The sequence below is a fragment of the Tachyglossus aculeatus genome, chromosome X2, assembly GCF_015852505.1.
Source record: "Tachyglossus aculeatus isolate mTacAcu1 chromosome X2, mTacAcu1.pri, whole genome shotgun sequence".
NCBI lineage: Eukaryota > Metazoa > Chordata > Mammalia > Monotremata > Tachyglossidae > Tachyglossus > Tachyglossus aculeatus.
In genome coordinates, this window is record NC_052100.1 from 16965966 (window position 1) to 16985261 (window position 19296).

Genomic DNA, 19296 nt, shown 5'->3' on the forward strand with positions numbered 1-19296 from the left:
TCGCCTGTCCCGCCATCGACCCCCGGCCCACGTCATCCCCCGGGCCTGGAATGCCCTCCCTCTGCCCATCTGCCAAGCTAGCTCTCTTCCTCCCTTCAAGGCCCTACTGAGAGCTCACCTCCTCCAAGAGGCCTTCCCAGACTGAGCCCCTTCCTTCCTCTCCCCCTCGTCCCCCTCTCCATCCCCCCATCTTACCTCCTTCCCTTCCCCACAGCACCTGTATACATGTATATATGTTTGTACATATTTATTACTCTATTTATTTATTTATTTATTTTACTTGTACATATCTATTCTATTTATTTTATTTTGTTAGTATGTTTGGTTTTGTTCTCTGTCTCCCCCTTTTAGACTGTGAGCCCACTGTTGGGTAGGGACTGTCTCTATATGTTGCCAATTTGTACTTCCCAAGCGCTTAGTACAGTGCTCTGCACATAGTAAGCGCTCAATAAATACGATTGATTGATTGATTGATCAGAGTCCTGGTTCTGACACTTGTGTGCTGCGTGACCTTGGGCAAAGGCTCTTTGGCTTCTCTGGGCTTCAATGCCCAATCTGTAAAACTGGGGGAAAGGCAGCTGTTCTCCCTCTTCCTTAGCCTGGGATGCTGCCTCTGCTCTGACCGCCAAATCCCCGCACCAGCGATTGGCACATAGGGATCGCTCAATCATCCGCGCTCGAATGCGGGCACTAATCTAGCCCACCCCAGGCACCGACTCAGTCAATCAGACCCTGCCGCGAGAGGAGGGAGCAAAGGCTTCTGGGTGTCGTAGTCCAGCGCTCGCTCTGGAGGGCGTCCGGCCGGGGCCACAGAACTACCAGACCCGTCGTGCCCCGCGGCGGGGCCGGCCGGGGTGGGCGGAGCTTGCGCAGAAGGCGCGCGAGGCGATGGTTCGGACGGGCGAAGGGCGGCCGAGCGGCAGGGCCCGTGTGCCGGGGTTCGTGCGCCGAGGGGCCGAACCCTTCCCGACCACTGCCGACGCCCTTCTTCCCTCCTTCCCCGCTCGGGTGGCGGAAGAAGCGAGGATTTTCGTCGTCGTCCTCCTCCTCCTTCCCAGAGCCCGGGAGCGGTCGGGATGGCGCGGGGTCATCCATCCTGCAGCCGGGCCCCGCCCCGCCCCCCGCTGGTGCCCGCTGCCCGGGACCCCGGCGGGCGGGGGAAGGAGGGAGGAGAGAGGGGGGGCTCTGACCCCAGGCCCGGCACGGCCCGGCACGGCCCGGCACGGCCCGGCCCAGCCCGGCCCAGCCCAGCTCACAGACAGACAGAGGGCGGAGGTAGGCCGCTGCAGGCCGCGGTGGGGAGAGGGGAGGGAGGGGAGGGGAGGAAGGGCTCTGGCCATGGGCTGGACACCCTTGGCTCGTTCCTGGGGTGTTTACCCTTCAGGATAACTTGAAGGGGCACTAATAACAGCTGTGGTATTTGTTGAGTGCCTAACAAAGTGCCGGGCACTGTACTAAACTCCGGGGTGGAGACGAGCGGATCGGGGCGGACACACTGTGTGCCCTCACCTGGGGCTCACAGCCTCAGTCCCCGTTTTACAGATGAGGAAACTGAGGCCCCGAGAAGTGAAGTGACCTGCCCGAGGGCACGCGGCAGACAGGTGGTGGAGTAGGGATTAGAACCCAGGTCCTCCGACTCCCAGGCCTGTGGTCTAGCCACTAGGCCGCGCCAAACGGCGGCGGAAAACCACCGTCAGACTTTTGCTCGGCCGGTTCTGGGCCCACGCTGAAGGAAAAAACGTTGCGTAACCAGTGGCCACATAAGGAAGGGCCGGGATTGGCGGTAAAGGTTCAGCCTTAGATCAGCGGATTGTATTTCACTGGGAATCAGTCAATGATGATAATAATGGTGATATTTGTTAATAATAATGGTGTTTGTTAAGCGCTTCCTATGTGCAAAGCACTGTCCTAAGCGCTTGGGGGGGGCTAGAAGGTGACCAGGTTGTCCCACTTGGGGCTCACAGTCTTAATCCCCATTTTACAGATGAGGTAACTGAGGCACAGAGAAGTTAAGTGGCTTGCCCAAGGTCACACAGCTGACGAGTGGCGGAGCCGGGATTCGAGCGCATGACCTCTGACTCCCAGGCCCTCGCTCCTTCCACTGAGCCACACCGCTTTGCACTTACTATGTGCCAGTCACTGTTCTGAGATTGAGATCAATCAATGGTACCGATTGGGTGCTTGGCTTCAGCAGGGCAGCAGCGCTTGAGAGAGCCCAGTTCCATAGAATTGGCGGGCATGTTTTGTGCCCACCAGGAGCTTACAAGCTAGAGGGAGGAGCTTACAGCCTAGAGGGGCCCGTACTATCTGATTTAACCCTCCACAATGTTCACGGCACCATTTAATTCATTCATTCAGTTAGTCATATTTATTGAGTGCTTACTGTGTGCAGAGCACTGTACTATGTGCTTGGGAGTACAAGTTGGCAACATACAGAGATGGTCCCTACCCAACTATGGGGTCACAGTCTAGAAGGGGGAGACAGACAACAAAACAAAACAGGTGGACAGGTGTCAAGTCATCAGAATAAATAGAAGTAAAGCTAGATGCACATCATTAACAAAATAAATAGAATAGTAAATATGTACAAGTTAAATAGAGTAGTAAATCTGTGCAAACATATACAGGTGCTGTGGGGAGGGGAAGGAGATTGGGTCGGGGGGATGGGGAGGAGGAGAGGAAAAAGGGGGCTCAGTCTGGGAAGGCCTCTTGGAGGTGAGCTCTCAGTAGGGCTTTGAAGGGAGGAAGAGAGCTAGCTTGGAGGATGTGCGGAGGGAGGGCACCATTTGCTGCTTGGGATTCACCACTAGGTCATTTCATCTGATTCTCAGGTCTTTGGCCTGGGCTGATTCCCCAGGCTCATTTATCATTTCCCATTTCCATCTTCCCTTGGCTTTTGGGGCATTTCATTCATTCATTCAGTCGTATTTATTGAGCACTTACTTTGTGCAGAGCACTGTACTAAGGGCTTGGGAAGTTGTCACCCGTCGTCCGGGGACGGGTTCATTCAGTGATTGGCGAGAGAGAGAGAGAGAGAGGCCGGGGACGGAAAGCCTAAGTTTTTTTTATATAAAATTTATTCCGCGAGGTGAATTTAATCTATGTAATTGTTTAGGCGCGATGGATTGAGCTTCCCTTTCGGGAGGAATATAATCAATTAGCAATATTAGAGCTTCCCTACACAGGAGGAACACAATCATCCGTTAATCGTGGGTGAGTTGGCTAACTCTCACCCATGTGCACTTCCCACTCGGGAAGAATCCACTTACTTTCCCACATGGGAAGAATTCATTACATTACCCGCGCACGTGGTGGGCGGCTAGCTCTCACAGTGTGCTCTCCCTACATGGGAGGAATCCACTCATAATTCCCATCAGCAGCGGGGTACCTGTGTCCCACCCATGAGACACTCACCCATCCCACGGCCCTTGCCTCAGTGTGTTGGTTCTGGTTGTAGAGCGGGCATCTGGCCTTCTGGGCAGGGAGAGACACGTGGGCTGCTGCTGCTGCTGCTGCAGCAGCTGCTCCTGCTGCTGCTGCGTGTCCTGGTGTTCTGACCCCGAAGGTCAGAGGTGACAGGTATTTATCGCCTGTGCCCCTAGGCCATTCCAGCTTCCGGCCTCAGTCTATCCAATCTCTGCCCTCCCCCCCTCCTCCATACCTAATTTGATTGGCACGGGGGCGAGGGACACCTTCTGTATTCCCATCTTGGGCTGTCAATCTAGCAGATTTGGTCATGGGGGCAGTATCCCACACTCACTTCCGAGTTCCGCCTGCTGGCTCAGGCGGTCACGAAATGATAGCTTTTGACCTTGAGATGGCCGGTACCCACAGGTCACCTCGGGACAGAAGTACAAGTTGGCAACACATAGAGATGGTCCCTACCCAACAGTGGGCTCACAGTCTAGAAGGGGGAGACAGAGAACAAAACAGAACATATTAACAAAATAAAATAAATAGAATAAATATGTACAAGTAAAATAAATGAATAAAGTAATAAATACATACAAACATATGTACAGGTGCTGTGGGGAGGGGAAGGAGGTAAGGCGGGGGGATGGAGAGGGAGAGGAGGGGGAGAGGAAGGAGAGGGCTCAGTCTGGGAAGGCCTCCTGGAGGAGGTGAGCCCTATCAGGGTCCTATTAGCAAGGACGGTTGAGAGCTGGGCCCACATTGATCTATCAGTCGTATTTATTGAGCGCTTACTGTGTGCCGAGCACTGTCAAAGATCTGTTGGGTTTCTCTTTCTCTGCCCTGTGTGGTTGTAGATGGCCCCTGATGGATGGCTTGCAAGCAGGTGCAGAAACTCCAGGATCAGGTTTCTCTGCGGGAGATCCCTGCGGCCAAGATCCCGAAGCCCTGCTTCCCTGAGGACGGGCTCCAGGGTGAGGTACGGACAGGTAAATTCCTAAGGAATGAGTGTCAGATCTGACCCCAAAGGGGCATGGTTGGAGTATGCTGACCCTGTAGTGCAGGTGCTAAAGGACGCCCCTGGATCGAAGGATGCTTTGGGCACAGCGGGCGGGCAATTATCTGTTAACATGACTTGTACTCTCCTGAGCACTTAGTACACTGCTTTGCACACCATACGTGCTCAGTAAATAGGATTGAATGAACGAGTGGACATCCTGCCACGGGAGTACATCTCTTCAAATGTCTCTCGCCCAGCTTAAAGAGGAAGAACCGCACCTTCAGTCCCTTCTCAGACTGACCTACTCACTATGCCTCAAGCTCATCTCGTGCATCTCCGACTCCTGGCTCACACACTCCCTCTGGCCTGGAACTACTTCTACCCCCTGCCCCCTTCCATGTTCACCATACCACAGCTCTCCCCAGCTTCACAGCCCTCCCGTGGTCATGTGGCCTCCGGGAGCTCATCTTTGATTCATTTTTCTTTTGTCCAGGTGATCCATACTCCGCCTAACTACAACATGAGCCCTTCATGGCCAACATTGCACCCACACTTACCTACCTGTAACACGTTTACACACACTGGCTTAAATACTTGGCTTTTCATTATTAATAATAATAGTAATGGCGTTTTTGTTGGGTTTTTTTAATGGCATTTGTTAAGCGCTTACTATGTGCAGAGCACTGTTCTAAGTGCTTACTATGTGCCAGGCATTGTACTAAGCGCTGGGGTGGATACAAGCAAATTAGGTTGGACACAGTCCCTGCCCCACTTGGGGCTCAGTCTCAATCCCCAATTAACAGATGAGGGAACTGAGGCCCAGAGAAGTGAGTTGCCTAAGGTCACACAGCAGACAAAGGGCAGAGCCGGGATTAGAACCCATGACTGTCTGACTCCCAGGCCTGTACTCTATCCACTATGCCATGCTGCTTCTCTAAGCATTTTCTTATCTGCACATCCAGTTTTCCTTTCTCTTCTTCTAGCTGTAAGATATTTGAGAATTGGCTCCCCTGCTGAGCTGTGGTTTCCTCGAAGGGAGGAAACCATTTTCTAACTGCATTATATTATTCCATGTGCATGCCACAGTGTTCTGCACAAGGGAGGTTTTTCCCAGACTGAGCCCCCTTTTTCCTCTCCTCCTCCCCATCCTCCCCGCCCTACCTCCTTCCCCTCCCCACAGCACCTGTATATATGTTTGTACAGATTTATTACTCTATTTATGTTACTTGTACATATTTACTATTCTATTTATTTTGTTAATGATGTGCATCTAGCTTTACTTCTATTTATTCTGATGACTTGACACCTGTCCACGTGTTTTGTTTTGTTGTCTGTCTCCCCCTTCTAGACTGTGAGCCCATTGTTGGGTAGGGACCGTCTCTATATGTTGACAACTTGTACTTCCCAAGCAGTTAGTACAGTGCTCTGCACACAGTAAGTGTTCAATAAATATGATTGAATGAATGAATGAATACCACTGTTACACCAGCTTCTTTTCTCTCCGTAGCAGATGATTTCAACATCGCTTTTGATGAAAACCATCTACCATCTCAACTTGGAGGAGCGGGAAAGAAAAGATCAGGACAGAAGGGAGATAAAAGTCTCAGGAGCGAGGAGGGAAAGGAAATGTCACTGAAGAAAGACATCTGCTCCAAAAAGTGGTGAAGGGAGAAGAAGAGGGAGAAGCATGGCATCCTCCAAAGAGAACAGGCCATGCGATGATAAATGAAAGAATCGGGGAGACTGGGAAGAAAAAGTCTCTGAAGAGAGGAGAGAAACTTAACAGAGTTCCTGGAGAAATATGTCAAGGGACGGGGTGGGAGGACGGGACGTATGGCCTGCCCAGGAGAAGCGGACAGGCAAGGAAAATGGAAGACGCAGTGAGAGAAGGAAGACAAGGCACGTGCACGCCAGAGGTGTGTACTGCCGAAGATACGGCCGTCCCGAGCACCCCTGTTATTCGTTCAATCGTATTTATTGTGTGCAGAGCACACAGTAGCTACAATTAGGATAGTACAATTCGGCAACAGATAGAGACAATCCCTACCCAACAATGGGCTCACAGTCTAGAAAGGGGGAAGCAGACAACAAAACAAAACAAGTAGACAGGCATCAATAGCATCAAAATAAATAAACAGAGTTATATATTTATATACCCATGGTTAACAAAATAAATAGAATAATAACTATGTACAAATATACAAAAGTGCTGGGGGTGGGGTAGGGGGCAGCGTAGAGGGAGGGAGTAGGGGCAATGGGGAGGGGAGGAGCTGAGGAAAAGGGGGAGCTCAGTCTGGGAAGGCCTCCTGAAGGAGGTGAGCTCTCAGTAGTGTTTTGAAGGGGAGGGGAAGTGAGGTAGTTTGGCCGATATGAGGAGGGAGGGCATTCCAGGCCAGAGGTAGGGTGTGGGCCAGGGGTTGACTGTGGGACAGGAGAAAAAGAGGCACAGTGAAGAGGTTAGCAGCAGAGAAGCGGAACGTGTGGGATGGGCTGTAGATAGCTTTGAAGCCAGTAGTGAGGAGTTTTTGCTTCATGCAAAGGTTGATAGGCAACCACTGGAGACTTTTGAGGAGGAGAGTGACATACCCAAAGCGTTTCTGTACAAAGGTAATCCGGGCAGCAGAGTGAAGTGTAGATAGACTGAAGTGGGGAGAGACAGGAGGTACGGAGATCAGAAAGGATGCTAATGCAGTAATCCAGTTGGGATACGATGAGTGATTGTACCAACAAGGTAACGGTTTGGATGGAGACGAAAGGGCGGATCTTGGCGATGTTGTGGAGGTGAGAGTGGCAGGTTTTGGTGACGGATTGGATGTGTGGGGTGAATGAGAGAGCGGAGTCGAGGACGACACCGAGGTTGCAGGCTTGTGAGGTGGGAAGGATGGTAGTGCCATCCACAGTGACGGGAAAGTCAGGGAGAGGACAGGGTTTGGGAGGGAAGATAAGGAGCTCTATCTTGGACCTGCTGAGTATTAGGTGGGAGGTGGACATCCAGGTGGAGGTGTCCTGAAGGCAGGAGGAGATATGAGCCTGGAGGTTGGGAGAGAGAACAGGGGAGGAGATGTAGATTTGAGCGTCATCTGTGTAGAGATGATAGTTGAAGCTGTGGGAGCGAATGAGTTCACCAAGGGAGTGAGTATAGATGGAGGACTGAAGGGGACCAAGAACTGACCCTTGAGGAACCCCTGCAGTTAGGGGATGGGATGGGGAGGAGGAGCCCACGAAGGAGACTGAGAATGAACAGTCAGAGAGATAGAGGAGAACCAGGAGAGGATGGAGTTTGTGAAGCCAAGGTTGGATAACACGTTGAGGAGAAGGGGACGGTCGACAGTGTCAAAGGCAGCTGAGTGGTCGAGGAGGATTAAGATAGAGTAGGAGCCATTGGATTTGGCAAGAAGGACGTCAGTGGTTACCTTTGAGAGGGCAGTGTCAGTGAAGTGGAGGGGACGGAAGCCAGATTGGAGGGGCCCAAGAGAGAGTTGGAGTTGAGGAATTCGAGGCAGTGAGTGTAGACAACTCGTTAGATCTTCCTTCTCTCAGCTGAAGGGATTAATTTAGGGCTCGGTAATGAGTTGCCTCGTTTGGTTACTGCCAGAATGAACCGTGTATCTTTTTTGGTTCCCCAGTTCTGTTGTCCCTGCTGTGGGATGGGTTTGCAGCCAGGCCCTTCCTGCCATCAGGATCCAAAACTTTGTTTAAAATGTACTAGAGAAGGAGAGAATGTTTCTGAAAAATGCAAATGAATACCCTTTTCCGTGCTCGCAGCCACCCCAGCTCCTTGGGGCACAGATCAAGCGGGCTCCCCAACCTGGAGGAATTAATTTTTTTCTTCGTTTTGTAACTAAAGAATGCCTGCCACTGTCTCCCCACAGCTGGTCATCTCCACGGGCGCAGGAGCCCCAGTGCCAGGGCATTTATTTTAAATTTAGGGCAGTGGGAAGGCAGCTCTGGCTCTTCCCCTCCCGCAGCCCCAAGAGCGACAGGAGCAGCGGCTCACAGTGACCGGCCAGGAAAGCCCCAGCTTCAGTGGCCCGGACCGGAGTCCTCCCTGCCGTGGGGCTCAGCTCCAGGTTCATCCAATTCGGAGGTGATCCTGTGGTGATCCCAGGTTCCTTCCTCCCCGGCTTCACCGAAAGCCCCGGCCTCCCTCTTCCCTGGCTCCTCCTGCTCATCAGATCAGGCTACTTAGTAATGCAAAGTGAGAGACGGGTCGCCCCTGAAGTCATGGAAAAAGGCCGCCTGATAGCATCTTGAAGATTTTCACCCGAATAAAGTGTCGTAGCGAAAAACACGCTGCCCTGTGCCTTGTGGAATCGACAAGATGAAGAGGAAACGGTCCCAGAGCAGAGAGGAATGATTGTGGTGGGTCTGGTGGGCCTCGTGCTGTTGGCCACAGAGATTCCCCCGCATGACCGGCCCTCCACTGGGGAGGCTGGTTTAGTACTCGCATGAATGTGGTGGTGCTCATTCAGCGATTACTCTTGGCCAGTTGCTGGTGTGGGGACTGTACGGTTAGAGCAGAGGCAGCCTGCATTGCACATGGGGCTCCCAGGAGAAGAGGGAGAACAAGTGCTTCACCCCCAGTTTGAGAGAGAAGCCAACCGAGGCCCAGAGAAACCAAAGAGCCTTTGCCCAAAATCACACAGCACACAAGTGGCGGAGCCAGGACTTGAATCCATTTCTCCCAGCTCCCAGCTCTGTGCACTTAGCACTGGCTTTGCTGCTTCTTGAGGGTTGTTCGGGGTTGTTTGGACAAAGGCCGGATTGTGGGAGACCAGAGGAGCCGGCCGTGGCTGCCCTCTTGTGGCAACTCTGGAGTATTACATCCGCCCTCAACTGACGCATCAGTACTTTAGTACTTCATTCAATCGTATTTAATAATAACGATAATGATGGCATTTGTTAAGCGCTTACTATCTGCCAAACACTGTTCTAAACGTGGGGTAGATACAAGGTAATCAAGTGGGGCTCACAGTCCATTTTACAGATGCGGTAACTGAGGCACAGAGAAGTGAAGTGACTTGCCCAAAGTCACACAGCTGATAGCGACGGAGCCGGGATTAGAACCCACGACCTCTGACTCCCAAGCTCGTGCTCTTTCCACTAGGCCACGATGCTACTCGTTTACTGAGAGCTTACTGTGTGCAGAGCACTGTACTAAGCGCTTCGAAAGTACAATTCAGTAACAAATAGAGACAATCCCTGCCCGCAATGGAATCACAGTCTATAAAGGGGGAGACAGGCAGCAAAACAAGAAGACAGGCATCAATAGCATCAATATAAATAAATAGAATTATAGACGTATATACATTAATAAAATAAATAGAATAATAAATACGTACATATATACACAAGTGCTGTGGGGAGGGCAGGGAAGTAATAATAATAATGATGGCATTTTGTTAAGCACTTACTATGTGCAAAGCACTGTTCTAAGCACTGGGGAGGCTACAAGGTGATGAGGTTGTCCCACGGGGGCTCACAGTCAATCCCCATTTTACAGATGAGGTAACTGAGGCCCAGAGAAGTTAAGTGACTTCCCCAAAGTCACACAGCTGGCAATTGGAGGAACTGGGATTTGAACCCATGACCACTGACTCCAAAACCTGTGCTCTTTCCACTGAGCCACGCTGCTTCTCCAAGTAGAGTAGAGGGAGAGAGTCGGGGCGATGGGGAGGGGAGAGAGAGCAGAGGAAAAGGGGGGCTTAGTCTGGGAAGGCCTCCTGGAGGAGGTGAGCCTTCAGTAGGGCTTTGAAAGGGGGAAGTGTGCTAGTTTGGTGGATGTGAGGAAGGAGGGCATTCCAGGCCAGAGATAGGACGTGGGCTAAGGGTCGACAGCGGAACAGGCGAGAACAAGGCACAGTGAGGAGGTTAGCGGGAGAGGAGCCAAGTGTGGGCTGGGCTGTAGAAGGAGAGTAGGGAGGTGTGGTAGGAGGGGGCGAGGTGATGGAGATCCAATAATGAGGAGTTTTTGCTTCATGCAAAGATTGATAGGCAACCATTGGAGATTTTTGAGGAGGGGGGTGTCACGCCCAGAGCGTTTCTGTAGAAAGATAATCCGGGCAGCAGAGTGAAGTATCACGTGTACTATGTCTCACCGGCACCTCGAATTAGACATGTCCAAAACAGAACTCCTCCTCTTCCCACTTGAACGCTGTCCCAGCACCTGTCTTCTTTTTCTGGTGTGTGTTAAGCCCTTACTATGTACTAGGCACTGTACTAGATGCTGGGTTGATTCAAGCTAATCGGGTAGAACACAATCCCTGTCCCACATAAGAATAATAATAATTATTATTATGGTATTTGTTAAGCACTTACTATGTGCCAGGCACTGTACTAGGTGCTGGGGTGGAGACAAGTAAATTGGGTTGGGCAGTCCCTGCCCCACATGGGGCTCACAGTCTTAATCCCCATTTTACAGATGAGAGAACTGAGCCCTGAGAAGTGGAGTGACTTGCCCAGGGTCACGCAGCAGGCAAGCGGCGAAGCTTGAACCCATGAAGTTCTGACTCCCAGGCCCATGCTCTATCCACTACACCAGGCTACATGAGGCTCACAGTCTTAACCCCCCTTTTACAGATGAGGTAACTGAGGCCCAGAAAAGTTAAATGACTTGCCTGAGGACACAGAGCAGAAAAGTGGCAGGGCTGGGATTCGAACCCAGATCCTTTTTTAGAAAATGGTATTTGTTAAGCGCTTGCCATGTGCCAGGCGCTGTCCTAAGCACTGGAATAAGTGCAAAGTATTCAAGTAGGAAACGGTTTATGTCCCAAATGGGGCTCACAGTCCCTATTTTACAGATGAGGTAACAGCACAGAGAAGCCAACAAGTCTTGCCCAAGGTCACACAGCACACAAAAGTAGCCGGGATTAGAACCTAGGCCTCTCAATTCACAGCACTGTGCACTTTCCACTCGCTTCACTGCTTCTTGAGGGTTGTGTGGGGTTGTTTGGACGGCGGCCGGGCTGAGGGAATCCAGAGGAACCGGCCATGGCCAGGGTAATCAGGGCAGCTGCTCTCTTGTGGCGACTGGAGCCTTAGGTCAGCGCTCAACGCCTGCATCAGTACTTTAATACTTCATCTTCTATGAACTCCTCCTACCTGGAATCTTCTTTTTGTCCTCCTTCCATCTAGACTGTAAGAGTCCTTGGGCAGGGATCATGTATACTATATTCTGCTGACACCTCAAACTAGGCATGTCCAAAACAGAACTCCTCTTCTTCCTTTTCATTCATTCATTAAACTGGTGTTATAAAATGAAAAGACAATCTGATTATGTAACAATTTGTTCCCATCCACTGAAATAAACATCTCACTTGCATGCAATAACTTGGGAAAACAGCATCAGAACAACATAATGCACAGACACAGAGTTGCTCATCGCTTTCATCTCCCACTGCTGAGATTCTTGTTTTAACCCAGAAGAGCCCTAACACTTGCATTCCAAAATTTCATTCTGTACAGTCCTCTCCTTTGCACCAAAAAAAAGAGATGAGTTGGGGGCACAGAGAGGAGAGAATCTCCTCAAGCCCTCTACTTGATTCTTCACACTTACTGTGTGCCGAGCGCTGTCAAAGATCTGTTGGGTTTCTCTTTCTCTGCCCTGTGCAGTTGTAGATGACCCCTGATGGACGGCTTGCAGGCTGGTGCAGAAATTCCAGGACCAGGTTTCTCTGCGGGAGATCCCTGCAGCCAAGATCCTGAAGCCCCCCGCTTTCCCTGAGGACAGGCTCCAAGGTTAGGTAAGGACAGGTAAATTCCTAAGGAATGAGTGTCAGATCTGACCCCAAAGGGGCACGGTTGGAGTATGCCGACCCCCTAGTGCCGGTGCTAAAGGACGCCCCTGGATCGAGGGATGCTTTGGGCACAGCGGGTGGGCAACTACCGTTCACATGACCTGTACTCCCCCGAGCACTTAGTACACTGCTTTGCACACCGTACGTGCTCAATAAATAGGATTAAATGAATGAATGGACATCCTGCCAGGGGAGTACATCTCATCAAACGTCTCTCGCCCAGCTTAAAGAGGAAGAACCGCACCTTCAGTCCCCTCTCAGACCGACCTACTCACTATGCCTCATGCTCATCTCGTGCATCTCCGACTCCTGGCTCACACACTCCCTCTGGCCTGGAACTTCTTTTACCCCCTGCCCCCTTCCACATCCATCATACCACAGCTCTCCCCAGCTTCACAGACCTCCTGCGGTCATGTGGCCTCTGGGAGCTCATCTTTGATTCATTTTTCTTTTGTCCAGGTGGTCCATACCACGCCTAACTACAACATGAGCCCTTCATGTCCAACATTGCACCCACACTTACCTACCTGTAACACGTTTACACACACTGGCTTAAATACTTGGCTTTTCATTATTAATAATAATAGTAATGGCATTTGTTAAGCACTTACTATGTGCCAGGCACTGTACTAAGCACTGGGGTGGATACAAGCAAATTGGGTTGGACACAGTCCCTGTCCCACTTGGGGCTCAGTCTCAATCCCCAATTAACAGATGAGGGAACTGAGGCCCAGAAAAGTGAAGTGAGTTGCCTATGGTCACAGCAGACAAGGGGCAGAGCCGGGATTACAACCCATGACCATCTGACTCCCAGGGCTGTACTCTATCCACTATGCCATGCTGCTTCTCTAAGCATTTTCTTATCTGCACATCCAATTTTCCTTTCTCTTCTTCTAGCTGTAAGGTATTTGGTGTTTGGCTCCCCTGCTGGGCTGTGGTTTCCTCGAAGGGAGGAATCCGTTTTCTGACTGTATTATTCCATGTGTGTGCCACAGTGTTCTGCACAAGGGAGGTTCTTCCCAGACTGAGCCCCCTTTTTCCTCTCCTCCTCCCCATCCCCCCTGCCCTACCTCCTTCCCCTCCCCACAGCACCTGTATATATGTTTTTACAGATTTATTTCTCTATTTATTTTACTTGTACATATTTACTATTCTATTAATTTTGTTAATGATGTGCGTCTAGCTTTACTTCTGTTTATTCTGATGACTTGACACCTGTCCACGTGTTTTGTTTTGTTGTCTGTCTCCCCCTTCTAGACTGTGAGCCCGTTGTTGGGTAGGGACCGTCTCTATATGTTGCCAACTTGTACTTCCCAAGCGCTTAGTACAGTGCTCTTCACACAGTAAGCATTGAATAAATACGATTGAATGAATGAATAAATACCACTGTTACACCAGCTTCTTTTCTCTCCCTAGCAGATGATTTCAACGTTGCTTTTGATGAAAACCATCTACCATCTCAACTTGGAGGAGCGGGAAAGAAAAGATCAGGACAGAAGGGAGATAAAAGTCTCAGGAGCGAGGAGGGAAAGGAAATGTCACTGAAGAAAGACCTGCCCCAAAAAGTGGTGAAGGGAGAAGAAGAGGGAGAAGCATGGCATCCTCCAAAGAGAACAGGCCATGCGATGATAAATGAAAGAATCGGGGAGACTGGGAAGAAAAAGTCTCTGAAGAGAGGAGAGAAACTTAACAGAGTTCCTGGAAAAACATGTCAAGGGATGGGGTGGGAGGACGGGACGTATGGCCTGCCCAGGAGAAGAGAACAGGCAAGGAAAATGGAAGAAGCAGTGAGAGGAAAGGAAGACGAGGTGCGTGCACGCCAGAGATGCGTACTGCCAAAGGTACGGCCGTCCCGAGCACCCCTGTTATTCGTTCAATCGTATTTATTGTGTGCAGAGCACACAGTAAGTACAATTAGGACAGTGCAATTCGGCAACAGAGACAATCCCTACTCAACAATGGGCTCACAGTCTAGAAGGGGGGAAGCAGACAACAAAACAAAACAAGTAGACAGGCATTAATAGCATCAAAATAAATAAATAGAATTATAGATATATATACACATCATTAATAAAATAAATAGAATAATAAATATGTACAAATACACAAACACTCTGGGGGGCAGGGTAGGGGGCAGAGTAGAGGGAGGGAGTAGGGGCAATGGGGAGGGGAGGAGCTGAGGAAAAGGGGGAGCTCAGTCTGGGAAGGCCTCCTGGAGGAGGTGAGCTCTCAGTAGGGCTTTGAAGCGGCGGGGGAAGTGAGGTAGTTTGGCCGATATGAGGAGGGAGGACATTCCAGGCCAGAGGTAGAGTGTGGGCCGGGGGTTGACCGTGGGACAGGCAAGAAAGGGGCACAGTGAGGAGGTTAGCAGCAGAGAAGTGGAGCGTTTGGGATGGGCTGTAGATAGAGAGCTTTGAAGCCAATAGTGAGGAGTTTTTGCTTCATGCGAAGGTTGATAGGCAACCACTGGAGACTTTTGAGGAGGGGAGTGACATACCCAAAGCGTTTCTGTACAAAGGTAATCCGGGCAGCAGAGTGAAGTATAGATAGACTGAAGTGGGAAGAGACAGGAGGTTGGGAGATCAGAAAGTATGCTGATGCAGTAAACCAGTCGGGATACGATGAGTGATTTTTACCAACAAGGTAGCGGTTTGGATGGAGAGGAAAGGGTGGATCTTGGTGATGTTGTGGAGGTGAGACTGGCAGGTTTTGGTGACAGATTGGATGTGTGGGGTGAATGAGAGAGCGGAGTCGAGGATGACACCAAGGTTGTGGGCTTGTGAGATGGGAAGGATGGTAGTGCCGTCCACAGTGACGGGAAAGTCAGGGAGAGGACAGGGTTTGAGAGGGAAGATAAGGAGCTCTATCTTGGACCTGCTGAGTATTAGGTGGGAGGTGGACATCCAGGTGGAGGTGTCCTGAAGGCAGGAGGAGATATGAGCCTGGAGGTTGGGAGAGAGAACAGGGGAGGAGATGTAGATTTGGGTGTCATCTGTGTAGAGATGATAGTTGAAGCTGTGGGAGCGAATGAGTTCACCAAGGGAGTGAGTATAGATGGAGGACTGAAGGGGACCAAGAACTTACCCTTGAGGAACCCCTGCAGTTAGGGGATGGGATGGGGAGGAGGAGCCCGCAAAGGAGACTGAGAATGAACGGTCAGAGAGATAGAGGAGAACCAGGAGAGGACGGAGTTCGTGAAGCTAAGGTTGGATAACGTGTTGAGGAGAAGGGGACGGTCGACAGTGTCAAAGGCAGCTGAGTGGTCGAGGAGGATTAGGATAGAGTAGGAGCCATTGGATTTGGCAAGAAGGACGTCAGTGGTTACCTTTGAGAGGGCAGTGTCAGTGGAGTGGAGGGGACGGAAGCCAGATTGGAGGGGTCCAGGAGAGAGTTGGAGTTGAGGAATTCGAGGCAGTGAGTGTAGACAACTCGTTAGATCGTCCTTCTCTCAGCTGAAGGGATTAATTTAGGGCTCGGTAATGAGTTGCCTCGTTTGGTTACTGCCAGTGTGAACCGGGTATTTTTTTTGGTTCCCCAGTTCTGTTGTCCCTGCTGTGGGATGGGTTTGCAGCCAGGCCCTTCCTGCCATCAGGATCCAAAACTTTGTTTAAAATGTACTAGAGAAGGAGGGAATGTTTCTGAAAAATGGAAATCAGTACCCCTTTCCGTGCTCGCAGCCACCCCGGCTCCTGGGACACAGATCAAGCGGGCTTCCCAACCTGGAGGAATTTATTTTTTTCTTCATTTTGTAACTAAAGAATGCCTGTCACTGTCTCCCCATGGCTGGCCATCTCCATGGGCACATGAGCCCCAATGCCAGGGCATTTATTTTAAATTTAGGGCAGTGGGAAGGCAGCTCTGGCTCTTCCCCTCCCGCAGCCCCAAGAGCGACAGGAGCAGCAGCTCATGGTGACCGGCCAGGAAAGCCCCAGCTGCAGCGGCCCGGACCGGGGTCCTCCCTGCCGCGGGGCTCGGCTCCACGTTCATCTGATTCGGAGGCGATCCTGTGGTGATCTCAGGTTCCTTCCTCCCCGGCTTCACCGAAAGCCCCGGCCTCCCTCTTCCCTGGCTCCTCCTGCTCGTCAGATCGGGCAACTTAGTAATGCAAAGTGAGAGACGGGTTGCCTCTGAAGTCACGGAAAAGGGCCGCCTGATAGCATCTTGAAGATTTCACCGAATAATGTGTTGTAGTGAAAAACGTGCTGCCCTGTGCCTTGTGGAACCGACAAGACGAAGATGAAACGGTCCCAGAGCCACAGAGAGTCCCCCCCATGACCGGCCCTCCACTGGAGAGGCAGAAGGCAGATGTCCAACCTGAGGTCCCATCACAGATGCGGCGGGCTCTATGGGAGCACCTGGCTCCCTGGTGACACAGGCCTCGACTAGGGTACCGTGGGCCACATCTGCTGAGGCCATGGGCTTCTTTGATTTTTATTTTTTTAGCCTGTTCCAGGGTCTCTGCCCAGCTCAGTGCCCTGGGGCTGGAAGGGAACCACTTCACCCAAGCCTTGCAGCTGAGCCCCAGCCAGGTGCAGCCCTTCCTGCTGCACGGACATGGGAGGGTGGGAGGCTTCCTGGTTGCTGTCCCTGCTCCTGGGGCCGGGTCCAGCCATGTTGGAGAGGATCCTGTGGGGGCTGAAGTCGGTGCTCTTCTTGGAGGGCTTCGTGCTGGGTGGGTGCAGTATGGCCTAGTGGATACAGCACGGGCCCGGGAGTCCGAAGGACCTGGGTTCTAATCCCAGCTCTGTCATTTGTCTGTTGTGTGACCTTGGACAAGTCACCTCACTTCTCTGTGCCTCAGTTACCTCATCTGTAAAACGGTGATTAAGGCTGTGAGCCCTTGTGGGATAGGAACTGTCCAACCCGATTTGCTTGGACTGTGTCCAACCTACCCCAGCGCTTAGAACAGTGCTTGACACATAGTACGTGCTTAACAAATACCATCATTATTATTGAGGGTGGTATCGGATTCGTCGGTGCCAGCCCAGATGCTGATGAGAATTTGGCCGGGTTCGTGAAGAAAGGCATAGATGGCTCACCCCACAGACCTGCTTATGCTGTTTCAGTGTGCCATCCCTCAGAAATGAGTTCTTAGTGTTTATTTCTTTGTACTCTCCAATAAATCTGAACATGAATCAACTGAATGCTCCGTCGTGGTGATTGCAAGTGTTTCCTTTGCTTTTCCAATAATTTCCACATCCATCGAGAAGCCCAACGGGCCCGAAGGTGGCCTTTTCCCCACTCCATGCCGCCTGTCTGCTTCTCCTCAGGCTACAGCAGCTGCACAGGGTCCCATCTGGCTGAGACTGATCCACGCCCTTGATGACCCAAAGGATCCTCCGACCCCATTAGTGGCTTGAGAGCTCCCGGGACTGGTGTGGACATTCAGGAGGGCCAGGAATTCCCAAGTGGGTCCCTCCAAGCCCACGCCACCCAAAGCTGAACCAAACCCCCAAGGGACAAAAAGCAGCGTGGCTTAGTGGAAACAGCACAGGCTTTGGAGTCAAAGGTCATGGGTTCAAATCCCGACTCCGCCACTTGTCAGCTGTGTGACTTTGGGCAAGTCACTTAACTTCTCTGTGCCTCAGTTACCTCAACTGTAAAATGGGGATGAAGACTGTGAGCCCCCTGTGGGACAACCTGATCACCTTGTAACCTCCCCAGCTCTTAGAACAGTGCTTTGCACATAGTAAGTGCTTAATAAATGCCATAAAAAGAAAAGAAAAGTGTCAGCTCCAATTGTACACGAAGCTGCCTTGAGCTTCAGGGGCTCCCTGGAAGCTGTGAGCTCAGGGCTTGAGATGGGGTGTAGGAACCTTGGGGAGTCCAGCATCGTTGCTTTCCTCATGGATGTTTGTCATGAGAGAATTGGTCCGGGCTGGTCCTTTCCAAATAGGGCCCGTTTTTGCTCGGGTGAGTGCCTGAGGGTCAGTCAGAAGAAGGTCATTCCAAAAGAGAAATCCCGGAGGGGCCCCTGGATGGGTAGGCATATTTCTCCAAGGTTGGTCCAGCCCATTATTCATGTCCCCAGCATGATTTCCATGAGATGGAACCTCAAAAAATTGATCCAAATGGAGTCACTGGAGCCAGCTTTCTGGAAACAGCCCTTAGCTCCCTACGCTAGAGAGGCCTACCTCTCTCCTCTGAAAATCTGGGGTTTTCCTTGGAACTCTGGAAATTCCACAATTTCTGCCAGGCTAACGCGACAGCCTCTAGATAGCCTTGAGAAGCAACGTGGCCTAGTGGATAGAGCATGGGCCTTGAAGTCAGAAGGACCTGAGTACTAATCTCTGCTCTGCCACGTCTGCTTGACAAGTCACCTTGGACAAGTCACTTCACTTTCTGGGCCTCAGTTACCTCCTCTGTAAAATGGAGATTAAGATTGTGAGCCCCATGTGGGACAGGGCCTGTGTCCAACCTGATTAACTTGTATCTACTCTAGCACTTAGAACAGTGCTTAGCACATAGTAAGCACTTAACAGGTACCATAAAAATGGTGATTATAATAATTATTATCATTATTAGATTTCTAACGACTTCCTGGTCCCAGGGAAAAGCTCACTGGTCAGTGCTCATTTGGTTGATCCCACATGCTTCCTGACTGGTGGGCCACAGCCTTGACTTTAGGGAAGATTTCAGAAGGATGGGAGGTGACAGGATATTTCAAGGCCAAAACCGTAGTGGGCGGGCAGAGGGGGTTCAAGGAGGTGGGTCTTCCCAGGGCTCAGGAACCCAAGGGGCCAAGGGGAGATGGAGAATTAGCAATGTCACTAGGTTTGTTCTAGGGTCTCGTCCTCCTGGACGGGCATCGTGACACCCAAACATGGTTTCATTTTGTAGGTCAGTGAAAATGACCCAAGTCAGTGTTCCTGAGGGTGGGCTGGAGAAGGTGCTGTGCTGTTGCTTATCGCCAAGGATTCTTAACGTTTGGCTCCTGCTTCCCACTTTGGACACCGATCACCCTCAAAGGAGCTAGCGTGACCTAGTGGATAGAGCATGGGCCTGGAAATCAGAAGGACCTGGATTCTAATCCCAGCTCTGCCACCTGTCTGCTGCGTGAACTTGGGCAAGTCACTTCACTTCTCTGGG

The 19296-nt window shown here is 51.2% G+C and overlaps 1 long non-coding RNA gene across 3 annotated transcripts; it reads left to right on the top strand.

The window, feature by feature from the left end:
• The first annotated feature begins 4244 nt into the window (after positions 1-4244).
• LOC119949439 lies at positions 4245-14145 on the top strand. Of its 3 annotated transcripts, none has more exons than XR_005457197.1 (4): positions 4245-4400; positions 5919-6327; positions 12029-12153; positions 13624-14145. It is a non-coding gene; the product is annotated as an uncharacterized LOC119949439 (long non-coding RNA). The 3 variants fall into 3 exon arrangements; XR_005457196.1 differs by having other exon boundaries at positions 4245-4390; XR_005457198.1 differs by having other exon boundaries at positions 4245-4390; positions 13627-14145.
• Positions 14146-19296: the final 5151 nt, after the last annotated feature.